We start from the raw sequence: 24,974 nt of genomic DNA, 5'->3' as shown, positions 1-24,974 counted from the left end.
AGTTTCATAGTACAGAGATGGAATTTTTATCAGGTGCTTTAAAGCTTAAATTGTAGAGTCTGTAGTTTCCATAATTCATTTTTTCTTTATTTCTTGAGTCTACCCAGATGAACAAGTGTGAATACTTTGACAATTATTATGTGCCCCATGTATATTATAAACAGAAAACATGGTAATCTATATATTAAACTACAGAAGCATTTGGAGCCTAATATTGCTCTTTTAACCATCTTAAAACTAATATTAAACTTTATGTATTAGCATTCTGTAGAAAAAAGTATTGAATATGGCCACTAAGATAGCTGCCTTCATGGAGATTATGGGATAATGATAATGATAATTATTATTTAGCTGGTGAAGCAGCCTTTGACAAAGTTCAGCACCCATTCTTGACATTAAAAGAAAAAATAATACTCTCATTAAATTAGTAATTGGTGAATAGTACTTTAACATTAGACACAATATTTAGATTGCAGAAATAAGATCTGAACTGAGAAGCTTTTCTACTAAGCCCCCAAATAAGGCAAGGATCACACTGATTTTGTTGTTTAACCTTATATTGGAGATAGTAGCCAATGAAATCAGAGAAGGAAAAATAATTAGAGGTTTATGAATTATAAGGATGTAAAACTATCTGTGATACCTGAAAAATCCAAAGAATCAATGACAAAATTAAGAAGAACATTAAACAAATTAGGTAACACCTCAGAAAAGTTAACATACAAAGGCTTCATATATACAAACTTTAACTGATCAGAGGATAGAATGGAAGAGAAAAGTCTTGTTTATAGAAGCAACAACAAAATACAATACTTATAAATAAAATTAAGCAAATACATTTAAAAAATTTAAATAAGAAAAATTCTAGACCTCTCCTGGAGGGCCTCAAGTGGACTTGAACATAATTTGTTCTTAGATAGATGATTCATCATCATAAAGATGTCACTTCTCTTCAAATTAGCAATTTAATATAGTATCAATAAAAATGATGTCTTTGAGCATGACAGTTATATTATAATATTAATATAGAAAATAAACATGCAGAAATATCTAGGAAAACCTGAAGAGAGGAGAGTAATGGAGAATTTGTGTTTTCCAGTGTCCATACTCTTGAGTTTCTGAAATTGTGTAGTAGTACAGTGTAAGCACACCAGTGACTAATAGGGGGAAATCCAGAAATAGACCCAATAACACAGGAAATTCAATGTAGTAAAAGTTGATTCTAAAATCAATGAGAAAAGATAGAGGCTAAAAATTAATAGTTTTTATGTTCCACTGAGGTAAAATACACATAATGTGAACTATTTTTTAGGTATACAGTTCAGTAGTTCTGTGTCCCATCATTGTGCAACCATTTCCTGAATTCTTTTCACCATGCTAAACTAACTCTGATTTTTTTTTTAAGAACTGCCTATATCACTTACTACAAAGCTTGTTTCATTTTGCATTCCCATCAGTAAAATTAGAACAAGAGCACATACCTGTAATCCCAGTGGCTCATGATGGTGCCGCATGAGGATCTCAAGTTCAAGCCCAGTCTTAGCAAGTTAGTGAGGCTATAAGCAATTTAACAAGATCCTGTCTCAAAATAAATAAAAAGGGTTTGAGATGTGGCTCAGTGGTAAAGTGCCCCTGGGTTCTGTCCCTGGTACAAAAAAAAAAAAAAATTAGAATAAGAGTAAACTTTCCACATCATCATCAATATTTGTTTTCCATTTTTTTTGATAGCTATTCTAAAATGGTATGAAGTAGTATCTTTCTTTGGTTTTGATGTGTGTTTCTCAGTGCTTAGTGATGCTGAACATCTTTTCATGTTCTTACTGGTAATTAGTGTATCTTCTTTGGAGAAATGTGTATTCGAGCCTTTTGGCCATTTCATAATTGGATTGTTTGGGATTTTTTCCTTGAATTATAAGACTTATTTTGATATTTTCTGTGTTAACCCTTTATCATTCTTTTGATTATTGTCTTTGATATGCAGAAATTTTTAATTTTGATATAATCCAACTTATTTTTTGTTTCCTATACTTTTGGCAACAAGAGATCCAATTTTTTCCACAATGATTCAGGTAATCATTGCCATATCCAGTGCCTCAAGTTTTCCTTTAAATTTTTTTCTTTATAAAATAAAATAAAAATAAAAAAAGAATGTCCATAGCAACACTGTTCATAACAACCTCCAAATGGAGTCAACCTTACTATTAATCAGTCAAAGAACAGATAAATACATTGGTATACTCATGATGAAATTATCACACAACAGAAATGAAAAAACTAGGCCAGGCACAGCGCCCAAGAGTCACTAGTTGAGGACTGCTAATTCTCAGACATTTCTCTCCTGCTGTGAGGGTGGGCCAGCAAACTTTCAAGGTTTCAGGAAAATACACACAGAAAGACCTGAAGGACCATGAACAATGAGAGGCAGTGACTGAGCACTAAAGAGTCAGTGCAGACAATTCTGTTCCATGCTGCCAAACCTCTCTCCACAGTGATCTGCCCAGACTGCATTCACATTTTTCTTTCTTTCCTACAATAAAAAAACCCTGACTCATTTGGGGTTTATGATGGTGTATGGTGTGAATCTTATTTTATATTTACCATGATTATCCAGTTGTCCCAACACAACTTATTCAAAGCCTGTCTTTTCTAATAAGATGAAAAGAGTTATCAAGCCACTAAAAACATGGAAGAATCTTAAATATATTTCACCAAGTGAAGCAAGCCTCCCTTTCTAAGGCTGACTTCAATCTCCACTGGGATTACAGGCATGCACCACCTTGTGGGTTCCCTAATGCTTTCTTCTTATAATTTTTTTTTCTGTTTAAGTCAACTATCATGTTAGGAACTGCTGATAGAAGGACAATCATGATGGTTTCTCTTGCTGGAAAGTGTGGCCTGAACTGTTTTATCCCACTTCTAATTTTAAAATTTAAAAAAATCCATAGCAACATGGACCTAGTGAAACCTGATATTTAAATCAAGTAGACCAGGCCTGGAGGGAACCTACTTTTGACAAGTGTTGATCATAAAACGGAACCACCTCACCCATACCTGAGCATACCTGTGGAATGCTGGTACTCCGGCATCATCCTACAATGTTGGTTTTCCACAAGGATCAGTTACTTGACCTTCCCTGAAAAGATTTTTCAGAACTGTTATTACCTTTTTAATTTCACTATGGGTACACAAAACATATGCAATTCCCAGTGGTCAGATGTACACTTGTACATCCCAGGATGTACACTTGACTAAATTTAGCAGGAAGGGTAAAGACAGCTTACCACACAGTACAAGTCAGTGAGATTGGCAAAGATTAAGGAAGCAGTATTAAAGATTGGTTGGGCGTTCCTGGTGTATACATACATACAAAATAAGCTTTAAAGAGCAACAGGACTCTGTTTCTTCTTTAAATTTTACACAAATATTGCTATTCTCTATATTGAAAACTAAGTGTTGGACTGAAATGTTCACCTTCTTTTTCTGCATACATTTATTAGTATGTATGTATTTTTTGGTGCTGGAGATGGAAACTAGGGCCTTGTGCATGCTAGGCAAACGTTCTGCCACTCACCTATATTCCCATCCCAAATGAATAGTATGTTAGGGTTGTATTTATTTCTAGAACTCAACAGACTGAAATGATTGATCTCAACTGTGGGCAGTCCATCTCTGGCAGCTAATTCAGAAGTTTTTTCAGCTTCTGCCTGAACTCAGAGTGATCTAGGTCTTCCATAGTAAGGAAACTCATTCTCATTATTGGATACATCAAAATGATGGATTATCATGCTGCCCATTTCTATTCTCTAGCCTAAGTCCTTGGCAAGTACTAATTTACTGTCTCTGTAGATATGCTGATTCTACACTTTGCCTATAGATGGAATCATATAACGTGGTCTTTTCTGATTGGTTTATTTCAGTTAGCATCATGTTTTTAAGGTTTGTCCATGTCTTAGCATGCATCAGTCTACACTGCATTCCTTATTATGGTATAATAATATTCCATTATGTGATTATACCACATTTATCTATTTATTAGTTGATGGACATTTATATTTACTAATAATGGTGCTACAGACATTTGTATGCATGATTTTGTGTGGATTCATATTTTAATTTCTTTTAGTCATGTCCATAGGCGTAGAATTCCTGAGCTGTATGGTAACTGTTTTTCTGAAGAAATGCCAAACTTTTCTAAAGAAGACAATGGCAGGTAAGGTTCCAGTGTCTCCACACGCCTGCCAGTTCTTGTTATATTCCATCATTTTGATTCTAGCCATCCTCTTGGGTGCGAAGTGGTACTTGAAGATTTGAGTTCCATTTCCCTCCTGACTGATGCTGCAGAGCATGAGCATGTTTTCATGTGCTTGTCTTTGTATATCTGCCTTTGAGAAATGTCTTTTCAAATCCTTTGTTTTCATATCAAGTTTTAGGAGTTATCAGATATGATTTAAATATTTACTCTCATTCTACAGATTTTTGATCATATCATTTAATTTTTATTTTTTATCTCCTACAGCACTTTAAAGATTATTAATCTGTGACCTACAGAGTACTGGAACCTAGGACTTCAGTAGAGGTTTATGAGTGAGGGAATCATCTATCTTTATTTCCCTGATCAACCTACTAAACAACCTAAATATATTCAGGTCCTCATTGAATTTCATTTTTGTCATCACTTTTTTTTTTTTTTTTTTTTTTTTTTTTTTTGGTACCAGAGATTGAATGCAGGGGTGCTCTACTACTGAGTCATATCCTCAGCACTTTTTATTTTTTATTTTTTCATTTTGAGACAGGGTCTTGCTAAGCTGGTGAGGCTGTCTTTGAACTTCTGATCCTCCTGTCTCAAACTCTCAAGTCACTGGGATTACAGGTGTGTGCCACTGCACCCAGCTGCCATCTCTTAAGAGTAGTAATGACCAGTTTTGGAAGTCAGCTGATTTGCTGTGTGTTTTCTTGAAGAGTGACGCTCCATATTGAATTCTTTTATGGCAACCTATTGTGGGTACACTGGAGCTAGGATCTCCTTTGTGTGCAGCACTATTTTTTATTCATTCAACTTAAGATTTCATAACTTTTGAAGCAGTTTATATTTATTTATTACAAGTAAAAGAGTTATTATGTTCTATGTTGGAATAGTAGGTCAAAGTCATACAAAGCTGTGCATTTAGTTTAAGAAGAATCAGTATGTAAGTAAAGAATAAAGGATATTGGCTTTGACAGTACTTCACATAAAAAGTCCTGCTTTTTTTAGTCAATTGCTCATACATAATTCAATGGTAGGACAAACTTTTTTAAAATTGATGTTTGGAGTTTCTTGATGATTTTATTTTTAGGGAAGAGATTCTTATTAGAACAGGGATTTGGGCTGCCTTTGCTAAAAGCAGTGACACGTAGGCCTGCAAATGTCTGCATGCTGGATAAAGCTCAGCATCTCTGCTTTCATTTTAAAATTTTCCTCCTGTATTAACTTAAATTTGGGATAAGGTACCTGCTTATCTCTGCACATAGGCATGCTAATCATGTAAGGAGTGTTCATCTAAAAACTAGTAATGCAAGGTTTACTAGCCCTAACGTTAGCTAGCCTATCTCTTCCCCCTTCAAGACTAAGGCAAGATTTGCAGCATCCTGTTCAAGATCCCTGGAGTGGTACCTAGAAGTCTTCAGTCATCACCCTTTTCCAGAATCACAGGTGTGATAGACAAACATACTGAGCAGCGAGTGGAAATTGTCCCTTCAAGTGATAAGGAATTCTCTGTAAGGAGGAAACTCCTTACAGAGTCAGAATTGAAATAATGGTCAACCAGACCACACTGTGACCAAGATTGCTTAATTAAACAGACCTTTTGCCCTTGTCCAGATATTCCTTTCAGTACCTGGATGACAGGGCTGAGGTGCTGGATCTTACCTTGCCTTCCCAATGTGACCATATTGATTAAAGTTATTTTCCTGCTTTTACCATTACCTGTTCTGTTTGGGGTGAATAACTGGGATCTGTTTAGTTGGGACTCTTTCCCCACCCTGCAGTCAGGTCTCTGACCTAGGATACTAGTAACAGTCCCAGAGCTATGAAACAATGGAATGGGGGATTTGAAGAGTAGCAACTTCCCTGTCATTGACAGGATGTAAGTAGAAGCTGGAGAACCATCAGGGATTGTGGGGGGCGTCCGGAATTCCATCCAGTGCTTGACAAAGATCCTCTGGAGGATGTTTGCAAAGGCTCATCCTAAAGGGAATTGCCGGATGTTTTGCTCCGGAGCATGGTGTATTTTTCCCCTGTTTTTCTGATAATATATTACTCATTTCAGTCTGAACAGATTGCTTAAAGGGATGAGGGGAATACAACAAAAATTCCAGAAAATATTACCTACAATCTGAAAGATAATGGGTCTTTACCACTCACAAAGTTAAAAATCATTTTGCAACCATGCAATGAATGAGTCCCTGAAAGCCTCTGGAGAAAATAGATATATATCTGCCTTTGTCTCCAACAGGCTGGTTAAATCCTGACGATGGTTTTGTTTATGTGTGGTGGTGAGGTAAGAGAATAAGGTTTCACAACATTCCTTCCTTCCTACAAAGAATAGGTCACCCCTATGATAAATGTTGGTGCACAATGCCCTGTTCTGGAAAAAAGAGCTACATAAGACAATGTAATCTATTCAGTAAAAAACTTGGCCACGAGAACCACTGCGATCGCTGCCCTCCTGTAGCCCTTAACTCAGCAATTTAGATATTAACCAGATGGACCTAGTAGAGATGGTCACATGAGATTACGTGTCTATCGCTTTAACCACGAGAGTAATAAGAATAGTCTTAGGTCACATAGAGTTTAGATATTTAGGAAATAAACATTGTATTAGCTCATTGACAGTTAGATATTCTTAAAATAATTGTGATTAGGTAAGGATAATCTGTAAGGTTACTGTTTTTTTCATAATCTTTCGGTTCCTTGTTAAGAACAATTTCTGCCTATGCTTTGGAAACTTCTTTAATTTCATTAACCACAAGACTGCCATTATAGCCTGAAGACAAATGTATATAAACCCAGCCTTCCCCAGAATAAAGTGGGAGTGTTGCACCAGAACTAGAGTCTGTGTCTTTCATTCTCCATCCATCACTGACACTGTCTCCCCCCACCCCGTTACCTGTGTGGAACCCATGACTCCTGCTAGGGCTTGACCCCGGCAAGGGATATGGTAGAAGGACCAAGTGACTGCAATAGACCATAACCTAGTAATTTAAGAATAGCTGTGTTTTCTTTTAACCTCTAATCCTATTATATGCCATGATACTTCAGAGAAAAGGCCAGTGTTTTCTGTATATGTGCATTGAGATTATATTTTCAATTTATTTTTTTTAATTAAAGTACTTTAATTAAATTACAAGTAGATACTTGTAACCTTGAAAAATTGCTTTTTTTTCTTTACTAAATTATTTTGGCTTGTAAGGAAAATATACCATCTTTAGTATTATGATTTTTTTCTTTTTTTGCAATCCTGCAGAGTGAACCCAGGGTGTCAGGCATGGTAAACAAGTGCTCTACCACTGAGGTACATATCCAGCCCTCATTAATGATTTTAAATGTATTCTCAGATAAATTTTCACATAGTTATATATTCTCATTTTTTTTTTTTTTAAGTTTTATAGCTGCATTTAGAAAAGCCTTTAGAGAGTAAGCCATGTAACTGATTTTTTGGTGGCAGGTCAATGGCATGTCAAATTTGAATTTATGTTGGAAACCTGTTTTGCTGTCACAGAATGCCAAATTAACAGCCAAATTATAATTTCTCTTCAATTTGAATAGGAAAAGTGATATGTGTTCGACTTTTATTTATAGAATGAGTTGAAGATGTATAAATAGGTTTTCCTCTGTGCTGTGTTAAATGATCGTGATTTTGTAGCAAGTCCAAAAGGGAGGAATTTAACCCCAAAGAATTATGTTAAGGTTTGAAAAACATCTGTTACTTGGGATCATCAACTGTATGCCAGGCCGGAGGCCAGGTATTTTACTGACGTTGTCTCATGTGATTCCCAAATAACATTGTGCTATTATCATTATTTGTAGTTAAAGGCACTAAAATTGATGACATCACAGTTTAAGGAAACTTGCTCAAGGTCCTAGAACCAGTAAGTGTGAGCCCAAATCTTGTCACCAGTCTCAAGCTTGTTCTTTGAAGTTTCCCTGAGTTCTTCCAGTTTTATTTTGTACCATAATACAAGATGTTAAATAACATTCAGATATTTTGATATTTAAAACCATGTCTTGATTCATATTTACAAAATTTCAGTGTGTTCAATTCTGATTTTTTTTTTGTGAACAGAGACTGTACCCAGACCCTGATACATGCTAAATATGGATTATTCATAACACTCTAAAATCTAAAATGGCATCATTACTCTTTTAATTGGTAGAAACAGGATTAGTTGATTTATGTCTTAGGTTATTTGTGAAACCTACCTCAATGTTAATATTTTTGTATAAATGAAGAACTGAAGTATTATCAAGAATCTAGTTTTAATCTTACATTTTTCCCCCAACTATGCTGGGGATTAAATCCAGAGCTTCACACATGCTAGGCAAGTGCTCTACAACTGAGCTGCATTCCCAAACCTAGCTATTAATCTTTTTGAAAGTTATTTTTCCAAATTTCTATATGAGATATTCCAAAATGAAACATCTTTGTCTTCTTGTATACCAGAGTAATAGAAAAAGAAATATGTCTCACTTAACAGCTTTCTTTTTTTTTTTAACTGAGAGCTTTGCACAGATGATTTTGTGCCCTGACACAGCACATACAGATCCCCCTTTGGTTGGAAAGTAGATGATGGTCTCAGAAGAGATTATATAGTCATGCTCCAGGCTAGTCCTTGATTTGCATATTATCTCTTTCCCTGTCTTTTAATTTTCTGCCATAGTCAGAACTGTTGTACTTAAACATCACATTTATTTTGTAGTAAGGCTGAAAGAAAGACAAACAGTACAAAACACTTAACAGAGATAAGGTAGACTTTGTGTCAGAAGGAAATTTTAATATCCATTTAAGTAGGACCATTAAAAATAGTCTTGGGACTCTTAGTTTTACTTACCATATTGTCAGTTCTAGAAGCACTGTAGATTTTTTTTTTTCCTGAGTCATTCTAAAACACATTTGAGTTTATCACTTCAGTTTACTACTTTGATTTTTAAAATGCCTCTAACTTGAAGAATTAAAAAGATAAAATCATACAAAACCATCTAAAACTAACCTAAACTCAAGTCTTAGACTCATTTTTATCATAGTGATAAAATAAAAATTAAGATAATCTTTTGAACATTTCTGCATTGTTGCAGTTGTCTCAAGTGTAATCCATGAAGGAAAAATATAGTCTCCCTTTATTTCAATGCTTATATGAAATTCCTTTCAAGTCTCAAATATTATAGAAAAAATTCTGCTTTGACCCTAAGTCTATGCTATGCTTGGAGCCTATGTCATCATTCTTGGATTGTGTATATGCGGAAGGTCCAATTATTGCAAGTATTTGGTGCTTAAGTAATAAAATTTATAGGGGCCAGAATGGACTCTGGGAAATGAAAGTGGATTCTCACCATTATGCTAACACATACAGTAACTTTAAGACTCTATATTCCTGGGTTTTTGAAAAGATGTCACCAGAGGATGTGTGATTCTGAAAGTGAGGCATCATTTTCATTTTTTCTCTGTTGAGAACCAAAAATTTATTTGTTTATAAATTTGGTACATAAATAGTTGCTCAGTATTTAATAGCCTGTGCTTTTAGGCTTCCTGTCTCTCCCTGCCCCCAAATTATAAAGCAACTTTATAATGAGGTAGCAGAGAAGTGTCTACATTATTATAAACTCAAACTGTTGGAAACCTGAATGTGCTCAGTGCAGGTAGCACTTAACAAACAACCTGGACTTTTACCTAAAGGCTACAGCCTTTCTCCTGGATTATACACAGATTAGGGGGTCTGTATCACTCTTCACTCAGTTTGGAATGACAAATTTAAAGTCATTTTATTATGGCTATTGTATTACTCAGGAAATGTGGAACCTGAAGTGTGAAATTTCTGTACCAGTGCCTCATAGTAAATCCCTTCCCTAAAGGCAAGTAATTATGGAGCCAGAAACATTTCTTTTTTCTCATCTGGAGAGAGGGTGACATAGAATGCTTCTTTCATTGTCCAAAATGCTGCAAATTTGCTGAGAGGATCTCACCTCCCTGACATGTTGATTGCACTTCACATCACACCACGTACCAAGGGACTTATTTTGTAAGGTTTCTGGCCTTCTCCATCACAATTGCAGATTGTCAGTTTGGTCTGATGGAGATGGATATAGAACAATTGTTGGTTGGAAGCTCTTGATACAGACAAGGAGTTCAAACACAGGCTCTGCTTGGAGGTTCAACAGTGAGCATCACTCATCAGTCATAATTTTTCCAATGGAAAAGATCAAGACAACTTGCCATCCATCATATCTATTTAACTGTACTCCAGAGTGAATTAAATTGTATTTAACAACTTTTATCTTGCAAGATTTATGCACTCTAGAAGGAAATATACTTCTCCATCAAGCTGTTGTTTTGTTTATGGGTTTAAGATTTTGACACTTGTTCCAAAACATTCAGTATCTGATAAATTCTTTTCAAAGTCTTCATGACCCTTGATCCCCTCCCAAGTTTTTTTTTTTTTTTTCTTTTTCTTTTTTCAAGATACATAAATAGGCTTTATTTGCAAGGGAACAGAAATTTAATCAAACAGTCCAAATCCCATATCATCCTCGGACTTCTCAGACTCTCCTTTCTTCTCATCTTTCTTCTCCTCTGCTGCAGCAGAGGCAGAACCAGCAGCAGGAGCTGCAGAGTCAGGAGCAGCAGAAACAGCCACAGCCCCTCCAGCAGGCACACTGGCAAGTTTGCCAATACCCTGGGCTGTGACATCTTCAGTGTTTTTCCCATGCAGCTCATTGATGACCTTGTTGAGCCGGTCGTCTCTGCCTCGTCTCTGCCTGGATGCCCATGCTATCCAGGATCTTCTTGATGTCCTTGGAGCTGGGGGAGGAGTTGCCCCTGAGAGCGGCCAGCAGGAAGGAGGCGACATTGAGCATGTCAGCGGTGGACTGGCCTCAAGTCTGCGACCTTGGCAGCGGTAGGGAGTGGAAAAAGAAAGCCAAGTTTTTTTCTTAATGATAAAAATAAATTTCAAATTTAGTAGTAGAGCAAAGAAAATATACTGTGGGGATACCATGGTTTAAAAATAGTCGCTTATTCCTACATGTTTTTTCTGAATTGAAATAAGCTTAATCATTATTGCAAGTATTGATCTACAGCCCTTCCAGAATTTTAAGAGGTGTCATTGTAGGACCATAGAATCCTTGAGTTAGATAAATACCTGAAGATGTCATCCAAAACTGTTCATTCACAGCTAAGAAAACTTGGCTGTAAGATGGGTACATGAATATCAAAAAAAGATCTTCTAAATGGTCTGCAGAAAAACAAGAATAAAAATTGCAGGTTTCCTAATTCGAGAATTTATTTGATCTCAGTATTTATCTTCACATACAAATTCTACGTGGAATCTGTGGACCTCCAGTGTCTTGGGGGATTTAAAGGAGAAGAGAAAGACTAAGAGGTGAGAAGTTTAATTGGCTTTAAAAGTTGATCCATTGATTTTGAGTGATAAGAATACCTATGTGAAGAAAGCAAGAGAAAGGAGACCATATTCCATTCTTGCTTTTCTCCAGCTCATGTAATGTCAGCTGCCAAAAAAATTGACTCATGAACTGTGCTGATAGAGTTGCTGTGTTTTGCCATCCTGGTTAGTTTATACATCTGCAGAGGCAAAAACCACATACTCAAGGATTTTTTCTTTTGTTTTGGGAACCAGATAATCCAATAAGAAGACATATTGTAAAGTCTCAATGAAAATTGTTACTTTTTTTCTTGGCATGTATTATATAGTGTCCCATGATTCTTTGTCATTTGTGTTATGTATAGTCCATTAAAGACTTGATGGCTGACCAATCTTCACCTCACATTCTCTCTGAAAAATCCATTTTTATTATCAGAGAATTTTCTTTACCAATTCTTTTTCCTATCATGAACCAAAAGACTGAAAAGTGCTTCGTAAATGCCCTAGAACCTTCTACCATGGCATTTCTTTTTAGTACCTATGTTTATTCTTCTGTTGCCTTTGATGTCCATTACTTGAAGTGAATGGCACAGTTCAGTGAAAAGTCAAGCATCAAGACTCTGAAGGATTTTTGGGGTCACGGTCCCCCACTGGTCAAAGCCCATCTCTAAATAGACCTCTGCACACAAGGCAGAAGGCTATGAAAAGATAGGAGAGAAAAAAAAAAAAAAAAAAAAGATAGGAGAGGTTCTCTTGGAGGCTTTGATGAGTTATACAGGTTTCCTTTTCCCCAATCAGATCATTGGTTCCTGAAGGAGAAGAGTAGACCTCTCCTCTGTGGAGTCCCATGCTGCCTTCTGAATGCTCATCGTCCTTCATGGTGGCCTTTAACCTGGTTGCATTCCTGACAGGAGGTTCAGTGTGGCTCAAATCAATAGGGAGATTTGGTTCTCGACCCAACTCAGTCTTCAGAAACTCCTGGGAACATGCTCACAGTGTGGGTTCTTGGACCCTTAGGTGAACCATGGGTTCACTAGGAAGCTTGTTTCCAGCAAGCTTTCCCAAGGCTCCTTGAGCAGCTTGCTGCATGCTATGTAGGAACCACTGTACTGCAATACCAGCCGTTAGACATGACCCCTGCCCCAAGGGAAAAGAAGAAAGCACTTCAAACTAAGCATATCACTCCTATGAAGAACTTGAAACTCTCAATATGTTCTGTACCTACATCCAAGGCCAAATGTGCTCTAGACCAGTTTTGTATTACACTAAGTGCTTTCTGAGACTTTGTGACAGTGGGCCCAAAGGACAAATGTAGGTAATTCGTATCAAGCTCCATAAAACAGAACACAGCCTGAGTATCTCAAATCATGTGTACCAGAGGCAGTAGAATTGCGGAAAGGGTCCAGAGGAGAAGAAAAGGGAAATCGGTTATTATTTTTGTCCAGAGCCAATGAGGATACAATGCATTCACGTGTGTTCTGTAATATTTCTGCTTTAATTTGACTTTGGTGTATCCAATAAGTGAGGGATCTGCTTATAAAATTGTGGTTTTATGTGTACTGAAGAGTTTAAGTACCTATTAGTGCCTTGAGTACTAAATCAAGATTGTCATGTAATTCTGGGAACAGGGACACATTTTTGGGGAGAGGCCAGGCAAATCTGAATTCCAGTAGATTTGATATTTAAAATTTAAAACTGTTATAGTTTCTTAAGAAGTGAAGTAGACTACAGCTCTATTGTATGCGTTAATTAGAAAAGGGGAGAAAATTATATGGAATTTTTTCATCTTGAAAAAGCCCTGCTGGCATTAATGTTCCAGGGGGCATTGTGACATTGCTGAGTTCAGTTAAAAATAGTCTTTGGTAGTCTCATTGGCATATTGGAGGAAAAGTGAATTCTCTGAAGAGTGATTCTTTCAGATTCATTAGGACAAAAATTTCCTGTCTGTTGGTATTTATTTTTGCTTCAGTTTAAGCTCCTGGCTCAAATGCAGTACCATTTTATAGCACAGATATCTAAAGTCATAAACCTAGGTGACTTCAGGGGCAAGGAACAGTGACATTAATTACTGAGTGACCGGGTACAAGAAGGGCTACTGCTGCTCATCTCTTGGTGGGAATATGGGTCCAGTGTTGACAGATCTTATGCATATTTTTTTTGTAGTTGTAGATGGATAGCCTGCCTTTATTTGTTTCATTTTTATGTGGTGCTGAGGATTGAACCCAGTTGAGTGCCTCACACATGCTAGGCAAGCACTCTGTCACTAAGCTAGATCCCCAGCTCTTATGCATTTTTATAGAAGTCCTTTTTTAAAACTGAAATGTTCTGATCTTTAAATGTCACCTAATTCAGATAATATCAGAATCATTGGACATTTTGAGGCATGGTTCTACCCTGCAGATTAGATAAGACTCCAGGCTCATATTCAACCCATGAGTATTTGTCTGGTTATAAAATGTGAAAACATCCATAGGTTGGTTTTTAAGTAGCCACTCCCTGGTGCTCGTGACCCTGCTGGGACCTTTGTAGGACCAAGGACCAGGCCCAGGCCAGCCCATCCCTGGCAGTTTCTCTGTAACAATATTGTACTCTGTTCTCTTTATAGGCTCAGACCTTGATGGGCACATGGCATTTCCAGGGCATGGGCATGAAAGCACACAAACACACCATGTCCAATAAGCTACTTCTCCCTTGTCCCCAGGTTCTACCTGTTGGCTGCCCACGTGTGGCCAGTTCAGGGTACTGGAGTTTTTTTTCTTTGATAGCAAATGCAACATTTATTAGATATTTTGGTTTTACTCTGCCATCTTCCATGTCTGCTTCTCATAGGTGCTTTATCAGTCTATTTTACCCTTAAATTATACTGATGATCTTTTTCCATGGACATGTAGTTCTGTCATTTATTCCATCTGATTGATGAGCTCTTTTTTTTTTTTTTTTTTTTTATTACAGTCTATTTTCCTTTTGCTTTCTCACTCTTCAACCATGGGACTTGGTGGGATGGACACAGTGAACACCGTTAAGTACCATGACTTTCCTTTTGTGTCTCTTAGGGTTCTGCCCTCCCGGTTGCTGTCTTATGGACTTGTACTTAGTAACTGAGACACCTCTTGCTTTGCTTCCACTGCACTGTCCCCTCAGAGAGTTTTGCTTGTTCCCTGTCATATGTGGGTGGTGGTAAAATCAACTTGGATTTTCTACAACTGATTTTCTTTTCTTTGAATTTTTTTTTTTGGGGGGGGGGGGGTACTGGGAATTGAACTCAGGGCCCAGGGGCAATTAACCACTGTTACATATCCTCAACCTTTTTTATTTTTTGTTTTGAGACATGGTCTCAATGAATTGCTTAGAGCCTCCCTAAGTTTCTAAGGCTGGTCTTAAAATTGGGATCTTCCTGGCTCAGCCTCCAAAGTCCCTGCAATTACAGGCATGTGCCACCACACTTGGAATCTTCTTTCATTTTTGAAAAAAGTGGCTCCATTTGTATTTCTTAGGGCATTTGACACTGCATTTTGTGCCCTATATATTTTAGTTTATACTTCATCTCTAAGGCTACTCTATCCTTACAGCTGACATAAACCACATTTTGTTCTTTAAGGTAATAAAAAATAAATAGACTTGGATCCCTCAGTTACATTAGCTACACGTGGCTAGTGAGTACCCTGTTAACCATCACTGAATACTGCTGTCATTAAAGAAGGTTCTCTTGGACTGGGCTATTTTCAGATATTGAGGGCTTTGATGGTTCTTCCTTCCTCACTCCTTACCCCTCAGCTCCAAGCTGGAAGTACCTTGTCTGTGACCACTCTCATTTTCAGTGGGCTTCGTGGCAGAGGAAGCCGTGTGTGGTAGTGATTGTATGTATAGACTCTTGGAGTTTAATGGTCTGACTTTATGACTAGAGCAAGTTATGAACCTCTTTAGTTTTTTTTTTTAATTAGTGAATAGAATAGTCATAATTTATCTAACTTATTGTTCTGAGCTTAAAATGACATGCTTTTGGGCTAGAGTTGTAGCTCAGTGGTAGAGCACTTGCCTAGCATGTGTGAGGTACTGGGTTCAATTCTTAGCACCACATATAAATAAATTAATTAAATAAGCGTCCATCAAAACTAATTTTTTTTAAATGAGACACTTTCTGAAAGGTTCTTAGTGTAATGGTGATCATACAGTAGGTGTTCAGTAAATGTTTGCTTACGTTGGGTACCAGATGGGGATCACACCTAAGAATGCATGCCTCCCTGCCATGGCTGCTCTTGAGTGTGACAGGGTCATTTAAAACGTTAGCAACAAGGAACTTATTTTCCCAAGCCCAGTTTCCTGTGTGATTTTATTTTTTCATATAGTCCTGGGGAGGGAATCCAGAGCCTTGCATATGCAAGGCAAGCACTCTACCACAGAGCTACTTCCCCAGCCCCTTTTAAACTTTTATTTTTGAGACAAGATCTTTCTCCTTTATGATGTTTAATAAGACTCTGTGTTTTGGGGGCACTAATATTTTCTGTTAATGAAAACACAGGTATTGTACCTGTTTTTCTCTATGGCTTCTGTGAAGCACTGAAGGTAGTCACTTTTGGCAAAATTGTTAGTAGCTCCTAGTAAGTTGCTAGCCTTTAAGGCTGGAACATGGAATTTTTTTTCCTTTCCAACAGCTCCCTTAAATTTTATTTGTTCTTTTTAGATATACATGACCGTAGAATATTTTTGACATATTATGCATAACATAGCATATAACTTATTCCAATTAAGATTTCATTCTTGTGGTTGCACATGATGTGGAGTTACACTGGTTGTGTATTCATACATGAATATAGGAAAGTTATGTCCAATTCATTCTGTTTTTCTAACTCCATCCCCCCTCCCTTCCCCTCAATCTCCTTTGTCTAATCCAATGGACTTCTATTCTCCCCACCCCCTTATTTTGCATTAGCATCTGCATATCAGAGAGAACATTCATCCTTTGGTTTTTGGTGATTGGCTTATTTCATTTAGCATGACAGTGGGACATGGAGTCTTGAGGAGTTTTCACCTCAGTAGGTGTCTGTGCCTCAGATGAGGTGAGCTATCTCTTTCTGGGTTCTATTGTGAAGGAAAACACAAGATTCTTTTGGTATAGATGAAACCTTCCCCTGGCTTCCCCTCAACAGATGCCTGGGAATTCAGCTTGTGTGTCCTGTAATCTATCAGTTCAGGAAGTCAACTACCAAATTATAGATCACAGGGGAGGAAGTTTTCCTGCAGGGAAGTTCCTGTTTATGGAAATGGCTGTGCACCCATTTGTGAAGAGCTATTGTTATTTGAATTTGTCACCTTCTATTCCTCCAAGTTCTGTTAAAAAAAAAAAGTGACATCTTGTAAAACCTAATTTTTTAAGTCATTACCACATCGCTCCCTACTGAAATTTCTTAGAGTTTGAGTTAAGATAGGATGTGAGTATGTGGGAAGCAACAGATGGATTATCTTCAATGATATTTGAATGTATCCAGGAAAAGGTGGTATTAGCACAGTGTAATGGAATTCTATAATTTTCTTCTTCCCATTTTCAATGTATTTTATACATTTAAAGCAGAATGATTTTTAAGTTACAGTGAGTGAAAAATTGTTGATGATTCTAATAACTTTAAAAAGTAATCCCATGCAGAACTTTGGATAAATAGATACAAATAATGGGTTCTCAGTTCATTTTCTTATACAGTGGATAGGCCTCCTGCACAAAATTGTTGAGGCACTAGATTTTTCATATCTGTTCACTCAACCCTGCAGACATTCACGTAGCCATCTAGTCATCTTTTATAATAAGCTATTATACCAGGAAATTAAATGGATAGTAAGATGTATATTTGAGAAATGCAGGTCTGTCTTTTGAAAGAATTCCTTTGGTGTGAAGAAGACTGAGATTCTGTGTATCAGATCAGGGTCTGGCTCTGACCAAAGACATCAAAGTATTCTTGAGTCTTAACCAGCTAAAAGTATGAGAAATTGCCAAAGAAAGATTGTGGAATTAAAAAAAAGTTAATGATCTCCTAAATATGAACATATGACTTTAAAGTTGGAAATTAAGTTGGATTGATTTACATAGAAGATATTTGCCCTTGGGCACTACATGCCTTATCCGATTCCATTCTCAGAGCCAGGAGCACACTTGTAGTCTCAGGACTTGGGAGGCCAGTTTGGGCCTAATGGATAAGAAAAAGAGAAGGCCAAAGATGTTAGGAAACATGTACATTTGTCGCCTAACCATTAAAGATTGAAATGTTGATCTGAACTGAGTAGACTTCAGTGCTTAATTAAGCTTGAGACTGTTATAAACAGCCTAAAGGAAAAGGAAAAGAATCCAAGCATCCAGTTGCCACCTATGCCACTTGCTACCTGTGTGGTCACCAATTGTCATTAAACTTTTCTTTGCCTAAGTTTTCTCAACTACAATGATTGCAGTGCCTGTCTTACACTGTTGCGAGAATGTAATGGGATAATCTGTGTGAAAATATTTGGTGCACTGTATCAGGTTACATAAATGAAAGTTCATACACTCCAATGCATTTTTAAATGAAAACTTTCACAACTGTCTAAAAACCTAGTCTGTTTTTAGGTAGTGTCAGAGAGTTGTCTGTTTACCAAATGATTATTGTGAAATACCAAAATGGTGGAAATAGAGACAGTTACATAACAAAATTTGAATAATATTGCATTCTTAAAATAAAAAGGGAGACTGGCTAAAACCTGATATTTTGCAAATTAGACAAATGGAACTCTTGCTTTACTTAATAAATTGACTATACAGTTAAGTATGTAGTTGACTTAATGTCAGTGTATTGTCTCTTGAATATTTTGGACATAAAACCAAAAAGGAGAAATGTGTATATAGTATAATTATTTCTCACTTGTTTTGTTTTGTGGACTATTTTATAGAGAAACCTATGCTCCTCTTTTAAACTGCAGACTAAGACCATCCATATAAGCTCTCAAAATTAATAACTCTATTTACATAAAAGTAGGAATGCATTATTAGCAGCTCTTATTTTGGACTTAGTGTGCTCTTATCTAAGAGGCTTCATGAATATTCTGAAATAACTGCAGAACTCACCAAACAAATGGGAATAATTACCATGAAATCAGGCTCTGACTTAGATTTTTCTGCAGTTACTGGGAAAGCACCACACTTGGATTTATGTTATTTAGACTGACTGGGGGAAATCCTTTTTAAAGCCAAAAGGAGATGATACACTTTCTGTTAGGTGGAAAAAAAGGGCGCATTTATGGTTCGTCGTCGCTAGCTCCCAGAAATGCTCCACAGATACAGGTCTCACACAATGAACCCTTTATTTTGTGCAGACGAATTCACGTCTGCACTGGGGGGAAGGAAAAAAGAAAAAGAGAAAGATGGCGCAAGGTTTCTCTCAGACATAGGAATTTCGCGGGCTGAGAGGAACCAATTGCAGAGGGGAATTCTTACAGACTGACTGATGGACCAATGACATATTACGACATAATGCTGGAGGCAGGAAGATTATAGCAACTTAAGCCAGAAATTCCTATAACGTGAGAGGCGGGGAGAATACAGATTGACAGGTGGTGGGGAGGCCGGGAATTCCTGTAACCAGAGAGGTGGGCAAACGCAGATCGACAGGTCGTTGGGAGGCGGGAAATTCCTGTCACGGGAAAGAAAGGTGGCTTTATATCTTACACTTTCAAGAATTATTCAGTAGAGCTTCTTGAAAAGGTCTAGTGAAAAATAAAAAATCAAGTTTGAAAAAAAAAAAAAAAGACCATATTTACCTGCAGATTTCAAGATCAAAAGGCTCAAATACTTGATTCTGTATAAAGAAATTAGTGTAATTATTTGCCTGTAAGTCTTAAAGTCAAGATGGGTACTCAGAATGAATATTGAGTGTTGAAATTTTTGTCCTAGGGCATTAAAAGGTGATAAAATTTAGGAAACTGAATTTGCAGGTTAAAAAAAAAACTTTTCATTTTTACTGTAGAGGCGCATATCTTCAAGAAGAACAATGTGGGTGTGAGGTGGAGTAATTTTCTACCATATTTTAGAAAATCTTATGTAAAAATAAAATAGCGCAACTGCCCCACACTCTAAATACCTATTATAGGGCTCTGTCATCCCCCAGCCCCCACTAGATTTTAAGAACCATATAATTGGCTTATTTTTTATGTTTATAATTTATTTTGTCTCACCTGTTAAAGTACATTCTAAGTGCCCAGAACAAACAGTGCTTGGCACGTGGTAGATAATAAATAAATGTTCATTGAATGAACAAATGAATCAAAAAGTAGGTTTTTTGTCTTCATAGCCCTTTGTTTATGTCTCTAAAAATGAGAACTGTATTGGATGTTCCTCCCCCAGCGACTGTGAGTTGACTGAGTAACTAGAGCTAGCATGAAGATAATTTTGTTCAAAGACATTATCTTCTTTCCATCCTCACCCATTCCTGCCCATTTTGTAGCTGGGGATTGAACCTGGGGCCTTGCACATGCTAAGCTTGTGCTCTGTCACTGAGCCACACCTCTGTCTCTATTAGTCCTTTTCAGCTGAGCCTGGGTGTACTTCTCAAACTTCATTTGTTTGAAGTTCAAATATTTTTTTTTTCTAGGAAATAAAACAAAAGCTAAATGCATTTAGATCCCAAACTCTTGGGTGAGTTTGCTAAATTCTCTAAATGTACTATAAAATTTTCAATAATGAGTAGATATTTGGGGTGTTGTAAGGATTCCATAAATTAATAGAAATAATATTGATCAGCTTATCAGTCAGTGACAATAAGACTAAGTTATTTTAGGCCAACCATGTTGCTGAGAACAGTTAACTCTTGTTTGTTGCCACAATATTTTGTCTTCCTCTAGAATCCCAAGCTGGTAGCTTTTCTCATTTTTTGATCCTAGAACTAACTCAGAATCTTTTGAAACTTTTTCTTTTATATTTAAAACTATTAATTATTTTACTGGAACAATAGGAAGCATGTAAGGGGTCAGAACACTCCTCATAAACATATGCATTAATGGGAAGTGTAGGGGTGTCCAGGTTACTGGTGTAGAATTCATTCAGCCGCATTCTAGAGTGAATGCCAAGTATGCCATTTGTGTTGGCACTGGAGCACGTATGGTGCCTCTGAGCCCCCAGAGAGGAAGAGGGGAAGGAGCCATGAGTACTTTTAGAGAGAAATGGATTCTACATGCCAGCTGTTTTGTGTGGCTTCTGGGTGCGTTAGGCCTACTGTGACAAAATGCCACAGACTGGATGACTTACAAAACAGAAATTGATTGCCTGTTTTGGAGACTAGCAATCCAAGATCAAGGTGCTGACAAGGTTCATTACCCCTGAAGACGGTGAGGGAGGATCCTCTGTCCTGGCTTCTGTTGGTTTCCTGATCATCTTTGCCACCCCTTGGCTTATAAGTGCATCACTGCTCTCTGCCTTCATGTTCATGTGACATTCTTGTGTGGGGCCTCTGTGTCAGTTTCCCCTTTGTATAGAGCATCCTTAGCAGAGGTTGGAGAATGCAGATGGGAGGGGTACAAGTTACAGTTAGATAGGACCAAAAAGTTCTGGTGTGCTATTGCACAGCAGGGTGATTTTTAATAGCAGGTGTGTACTCTATCTCAAAAAAGTAGAAGAAATGATTTTGCCATAATAAAGTTATAAATGTTTGAGGTGTTTCATTTTGAAGGTTCATTGAGGAGTTGGATATTTTGATTTTTTGGATCAACCTTGATTTTTATATATGAGAAGAAGAATAAGGAAATGGTGGCCCAACCTCTTGGGGTGTGGACAGGGAAGGCCTTCTTGGTCCAGCAGAGGACAAGGGCATGCATGGCCCACATGGAGGAATAGGTGCAGGCTGTGTAGCTCATTGAATGTGGGTTCAAAATAAAAGCAGGGTTTGAGGGACCAGTCTAAGAATTTAAATTTTGCTCTCTGTGTTGACTTTTAAACTGATGGGAAACACAATTTACCTCACCTCCATGTCGCATTTCATAAATGTCATTGGCCTGAAGTCTTTGTCTTCACAGAGTGGTAGGTTCCACTGAGTCGTATTTGTGCTGTCCTACAGACTTTTGATTTGTGCAGGTTCCTCAATTTGCAGTTTCCTTGCTGCCCAGGAGGCCAGGGAAGGGGTTTGAAGAATATGAATTGTAAGCCCAGGAGCTCCTGTGGCCATTCCCTTTTCAATACAAAGCTTGCTCTCCCTCTAGTCTTTCCCTTGCCCAGGGGTAATTTGCACAACTTTGTTCCTCTTTGAATTCTTTGTAAGATTTATCATTTCCTCTGTTCTATCAGATTCCTGTATTTCCATGTACTGTTGGGCCAAACATGATTGTTTCCATCTTACTGTGTGGAACAGAAGCTGCTGTTCCAGCTTTGATATTTTCTTTTCTAGGACAGCATTTCTGAGCTGGGGTGCATTAGCATTTCTTTTCAATTTTGAAGAGAGATTGAGCACCCTTGCCATGTGTCTGTGCTTTCTTTCCTCTCTCCTCCCCCTCCTCTCCCCTCTGGCCTCCTCCTTTTGTGCTGCTTGGAATGAAACCAGGGCCTTGCTCCTACTAGGCAAGTCTCTACCCCTGAATTACTCCCCAGCCCTCTGAGCTTCCTTGATGGTGCATGGTGATTGCTTTCACTGTTAAGTTAGGTTTCTCTAGTTATGCTTCTGATTCAAATTGAAAAAGCAAATAAACAGTCAGTTCAAGGTGTCTGTAAACTTGCCTAGTGTAATTTATTCCCTCTCCAAATGCTCTTGCTTAGCATGCTCAGTTTGTCCAGGATTGATTCTTTTGGCAGAATTATTGACAGTTGATCCTAGGCATGAGTTTTCTCTGGTGTCTTTTTGAAGAAATGAATCTCACTTCTCTGTGCCTCTCTTTCATTATCTCCTTTCTGTTATCAAATCTTCACTTAATAAATTGATAGTCTTTAGTGGTATTGAGATGTCAGTGCTCTTTGACTATAAAATTCCTAGATGTCATCTAATGTATCTATTTTCTTAAAGATGCAATTGTCTTATATAGTAGATATCTAAGTAGCATTTGTAAAATAGTTATCCTGATGAGGTTTTATACAAATTATTCCAAGAGGAAAACCTGACTCTTTAGGGTTAGTATACCAAAGGTCATGTTCCGCTTCTGCCTTGTCTACCTCTGGGACTACAAACCAGTCACTTCATTCCAAGTCCTGCTCTTGTCTGTAAGAGGGAATGTTTCTTCCCTCCTTTGTCACCAGGCTGTTGTGCTGACCATGTTGAATCATGAATGTAGCATTGTGAAAATCCCATTCCTTCCAGGGTGATCCCCAGCCTGGAGCAGCACATTCCCAGCTATCACAGATAGCCTTATCTACAGCCACTCTTTGTTATTATTTGTGCTGAGATAAACTTTTATTTCATGTTTGCATAGTGGCCTCCTCACAACACTCTGTGCTTTCTGGAATGTAGTATCTGTGCCTCAAAAGTCCACCCAACATCCCAGCCACACCTTACATGCCTTCTTCCCTAGGCATTCTCCCTAGTCTCTCCTCATTTGAAATAGCCTCAGCATGTTCTTTTCACAGTGTCAAATTATATTTGGTTGAGTATGTGTTCAATATTCCTAACTAAAGTCAAAGGCTAGGATCCTGTGCTTCGGTATCTCTTCCTACACTAACAATGCGCTGGTATGCATCAGGAGAGCTGAATGTTGACTTCCTTGCTTTGATAAGACAGGTAAGTGCCAGGCCTCATTTTTCATATTTGCATAAGATTTTGGGTTCTATCTAAGGTCCCTTTTATCTTTGACATTCAGGGTGACATGGCTGTGTTCCTGCACAGATGTATAAGTGGAATATTCTTCAGGCTCAGTACAGACAGATAAGGTGCACTTCGTTGTGAGCCTTGTTGGGAGGACAAACACTGTACAGAATGTTGAGAGGGACAGTCTCCTTTATATGAGAATTATGGGGATTCAGTCAATAGCTAATGACCTGGAAATAGCCAGGGGGCTAGTACCTTTTATGGCAGTGGTCTCAGTTTTCTGGGAAGTGCCTCCAGGTCAATGCACAGGAGAGTCCAAGATCCTGATGTGCACAGAGCAGGGCTGTGTGTGCAGGGTGTAGGAGTGTGGAGAGTGGGTGGGCTGTACTGTATACCACTGGCGATGCCCACCAGTTATGTGGAGATGGCAGATCTGGGCTCCTCAGAGGGTGAAGAGAGTACTGGGGCACTGATCTGGGAACCGAATGATGACTGGAGAGGATAGGAAAAACAGCCATAGTGGAGGAACATCCTCCCTTCAGCCAGCTTCAGGATTGCTGGGGAAGTATCCTAAAATTAAGAACCTCAGCCCCACTCCCAGTGATTTTGGTTTCATAAAACTAGCCTGGGACTCAGTATCTGTGTAGTAATAAATAGTCCCAGCAATTCTGATGCAGGCAGCCAATGAACGTCCTTTTGAGTAAATGCCACATTGCTCCAGAGAACCTTGTGGCCCAAGGAATTATAAGATTTGCACAGATGTACAATTGTTCTGGGGAGACAGGTCATGGTCAGTTCTTTTCAATTTCTCAAGGAAGTCCATCAGCTCCCCAAAATTTCAGAATCGCTGAGCTCAGAGACTCAGGACTATTGGAGGTCAGTAATCTTTGAGGAAACATTTGGTGAGAATAGGAAAAGGTATTTTCAGGGATCCTCCTGTAAACACATGAGGGAAACAAGAGCTTACCACCCAATTTGTAAGTCGGGATTATGTTTGGGATAATATTTCAGTGTTTAGAGAGTTTGTACTGTTTAGTGAATTTAGTCATTTAACAGTTTATCTATAATAGGTTTTTTTCCCCCAAGAAACAAGTCCACTTTTTTTTTTTTTTCTGACCTAATTAAAACTTCTGGTTTTCCTCTGGGTTTTATTTTTTAATTCTGAAGTTAGCATTATCTAGAAGTGAAGTAGAATGAGGTTTTTTATTGAGAAGTATTAGTAATGGAGTCACATTTTGCTCTTCTGTGGTTAAGGTTATCTCTGCAATTCTGTGATAAACATCTCTGTGAGATTTATAGAGCATGTGGCAAGAGGCTGCGATGGATGAAACTTGATTTTTACTCCCAAACCATGAATTTTTACATCAGTTCAGGATACTGTTGAAAAGTGGTACATGCTCCCTCATTTCCTCTAAACCCAGGGTACAATGAGTGTGCTGTTGATAGTGGGAGATTCAGTCCTACAAAGGGGATGCAGCACCTCTGGCAGAGGGACTCTGGTGGGAGATGTGTTTCCCAGCCTTGGCTGTGGTGGAGACATCTGCTGGTTACATTAGCTGGGGATTGTGGCTTCCATGGTACCACATTTTGATATTGGTTGGAACATTT

The 24,974-nt window shown here is 37.9% G+C and overlaps 1 protein-coding gene and 1 pseudogene across 2 annotated transcripts in view; one reads left to right on the top strand and one right to left on the bottom strand.

Annotated features, from left to right (window-relative positions):
- The window catches only part of LOC306642728 (uncharacterized protein), a 212,180-nt gene that overhangs the window by 124,969 nt on the left and 62,237 nt on the right, over positions 1-24,974 (top strand). The gene's annotated exons all lie outside the window — the stretch shown is intronic.
- On the bottom strand, positions 10,714-11,122 carry LOC306642725 (large ribosomal subunit protein P2-like; annotated as a pseudogene). Its single transcript has one exon. The product of its transcript is annotated as a large ribosomal subunit protein P2-like (transcript).

The sequence above is a fragment of the Sciurus vulgaris genome (assembly GCF_902686455.1).
Source record: "Sciurus vulgaris genome assembly, chromosome: 13".
NCBI classification, from domain to species: domain Eukaryota; kingdom Metazoa; phylum Chordata; class Mammalia; order Rodentia; family Sciuridae; genus Sciurus; species Sciurus vulgaris.
Note: the sequence above shows the minus strand (reverse complement) of the source record. Positions and strands in the feature narration are given on the sequence as shown.